Source organism: Triticum aestivum, chromosome 1A (assembly GCF_018294505.1).
Source record: "Triticum aestivum cultivar Chinese Spring chromosome 1A, IWGSC CS RefSeq v2.1, whole genome shotgun sequence".
NCBI classification, from domain to species: domain Eukaryota; kingdom Viridiplantae; phylum Streptophyta; class Magnoliopsida; order Poales; family Poaceae; genus Triticum; species Triticum aestivum.
The window spans coordinates 566,005,713-566,009,074 of record NC_057794.1 but is presented as its reverse complement, the minus strand read 5'-3'; positions in this window follow the sequence as shown (position 1 = coordinate 566,009,074).

The following is a 3,362-nucleotide window of genomic DNA, read 5'->3' as shown; positions in this document are numbered from 1 at the left end:
AGTATATACTGCTAGTCTGCTACTACTACGACCTGCTTCTGAGATAAGGGGGAGTAAATGGCGATGGCATTTTTATACGGAGACATGTAGTATCCACCACAATAGCTACATGTCAATTGCCTGACTTTCGAATTTTGGATCAATCGATTTTGGTTGAAGAAAGAAAAAGGTGCAGGGGAGGAAGAAACTCGCCAGACGGGAGGAAGAAGCTTGCTGGACAGGCTATCCCAATATCTATCTTAGGGTTTAGGGTGGGGGTGGTGTGAGACTTCGCCGGAGAAACACCTCGGCGCAGGGGGCTAGAGGGATGGCCGGCGGTGGTGGAAGACCGGCGATGGGGGTGGTTCAGGGGAGGGTGGGGCGGTGAGGCGGTCACGATCCAGAGCGCCGCCGGCTGCATGCGGTGGGGGGCGGCGGTTAGGGCTGGGCTGGATCAACGGGTGAGAGAGAGGAAGAAGATCTGTCGAAGGTTGAAGACGACCAGCGTTCATTGGATCTTGATCGAACGGTTAATGCCGGAGAAGGAGGATCGACTGACCGTTTTCTGTTTTTCAGGCGATTGACGTGTAGCCAGTCCCAGTATCAACACCGGTGACGTACATTTCCGACACGCTCTTGCATGCAGTCCAAAACCACCGCTACTACACTTCGTACTACCGGCACCGGTGCTACACTCCTCTCTGTGCCCTGCATAATATCGATCGTTGCACTTGCACTACACAATTTCTAAATGGCTTTTCGAATTGACTTCGTGCCTGCCCGCGTGTCTCCGGTCCATGGTTAATCCCCGGCACGGAAGACATGGCTTGTCAGGTCTGATTTACTCATGTCACCTTCGATCCCATCGGTGAAGCCGCGAAGGGGGCCAAGAAATTAACGGCTTCTGCTGCACACATCCAAAATGCTCTGAAGAGCCTTCAAGTTCAGTCGAAGCACACGAATCTGCTGTGCCGCCTGGCTCCGGCTGCACTCCTCCGGGGGCAGACCCCGCCGCCGACCACGACCACCTCGGCGGCCGCCGCCGACTCGATTGCATGGGCTCCAAGACAGGCTCGGCCCATCTACACCGCAGCTGCTTTGTATGAGCGCGACTTATTTGGTCCCACCTCGCTAGTTCCCAGCGTTACAATCTTAAGATCATGCATCAGCACCACATTCCACAATAGCTGGTAGAGTAAAAAAAAAATTGGCAACCTGAAGCCCTCAAAGAGGGCTTAACTTTATTTACATCAACATCCCAAACAGTGTACAGACAGTAGTTTTCCTAAAGGAAATGAAATGGCTTCGAAAGCCATTTTGAAATTACATCGTAGAGGATTTACTGCATCGAATAGAGCAACAAGAGGATGATCTGCATGAGAAAGCCTTTTCTGCCAGAGGGTGAGCAAGGAAATTATTAATCCTTGGAATATGTGTGACCTTGAAAGAGCTTAAGCTCGATGTAATATCATAGAAATCTGCAAGTAATGGTCTGATTGTCCAATGTCCTGGATTTTGCATTAGATCCCTTGCTTCGGCAGCTTCAACCAAAGTCCTGCAATCAGAAAAGAAAGAGATCGAGTTCCAGCCCAAGGCTTTGACAACCGAAGCAGCTAAGAGTACCTGCAAAACAGAAAACACATTCGATGCCGCTGCTTGTATGAAAATGGAGTGATTGGAATCCTCGTTTTTCAGGAATACTCCAAATGAAGCTTCATTTCCTGCTACGGTTGGATTAAAAGCCGCATCAACATAAGCCAGGGGACCTGCATGTTGCAAGGACAATTTTGTGCATGGTAAACTTCTTTTATTAGTACTAGTTGAGATCCTGCCATTTTCCTCAATGTTCTCCTTTAGACCTGCATTTAGCATTGCTTTTGTGGCATAAACCACCTGCAAAGGAGTCCAAACTTTCTTTTTGAATAAAAGATCATTCCTAGCTTTCCAAATATTCCATAGAAAAGTAAATATTGTGGCTCGATATAACTCTGAATGTTGGGTGGAAAAAAAATCAAGTGAATGACATTAGAAGGATACAAGTTAGTGTCCAGAGCATCGGTTTTGAAGCCAAATTTAAACTAAACTGATCTCGCAAAGTTGCAATGAAATAAAAGTTGTGAGTCATTTTCTAATTGTCCACATCTACAACATTCTTTTTTAATATGAGTGGAAAATCTAGATGCTCTTAAACCAGAAGTTATAGCCCTTCTAATAAGCCTCCATACAAAGGTTTTAACTCTGGGAGCAATGGATTTGTTTTTCCAAACCTGATTGAGAAGTGCTATTTCCTGATCCGTGATGTGTGATCCTCGTCTTGTAGAAGCACCTTGAGTCTCCTGCATAAAAGTCTTGTATGCACTCTTTGTAGTACAATCTGCACTAGGAGTATGAGTCCAACATATAGTATCTTGCAGATTAGCATTATGGACAGGAATGTTCATAATTTCATTTTTTAAGTAATCATCAAAGAAAGTGCTAATCCTATCTGCATCCCAAAGTTTGGTATTGGGTTGCCAAAGATCACTAATAACGCTAGGACAAGGCCTATCCAGATTCAGTTTTAAGTGATCATGAATGTTCTTCCAATCCTTGTACCAAGGACTTGTCCAGATACAAGTGTTGCCATTCGCGATTTGCAATCGACAAGAATCAAGCATTAACGGAAGAATTCTAATAACGGAGGCCCAAAAGGCAGATTTACGAGAAGAAATATGGAGTTTCCAAATGGAGGTGTTATGAAAGTATTTAACTTTGAGAATTTTGGCAACAAGAGATGAAGGATTCTTAATGATTCTCCAAGCAGCCATGGCCACAAGAGATTTGTTAACAAGAGAAAAATCTCGGATGCCCAACCCACCTTCATGCATAGGTTTGCATATCTCTTCCCAAGCTCTAAAACATATAGGCTTGGAGTCATTGTCATTTTGAATCCCAGTCCACCAGAATTTCGTAATGATAGAAGTAAGTTTAGCAATAGTACCTTTGCTCAAAAGATTAATTGACATATACTCCCTCCGTAAAAAAATATAAGAGCGTTTAGATCACTACATGAAGAGAGGCAAAGACAGACTTAATAAGAGTGAGCCTACGCCTACCAGCATGGAAGAGTCTGTTGGCCTTGCAGCTATTAAGTATAGCTTTAAACTTTTCAATAATAAAATCATAAGCATATTTAAGGAGGAGGTGGTTAAGGTGGTCCGAGAGTTTTTTCGAACTAGTATCATGCCGGAAGGTGTTAATGAAGCTATTATTGTGCTTATCCCAAAAACAGATGAACCAACTCGAGTCACAGAGTTCCGTCCCATTAGTCTTTGTAACGTTATCTATAAGATAGTTGCCAAGTGTCTAGTCAATCGACTGCGGCCTATGTTGGATGAGATTAT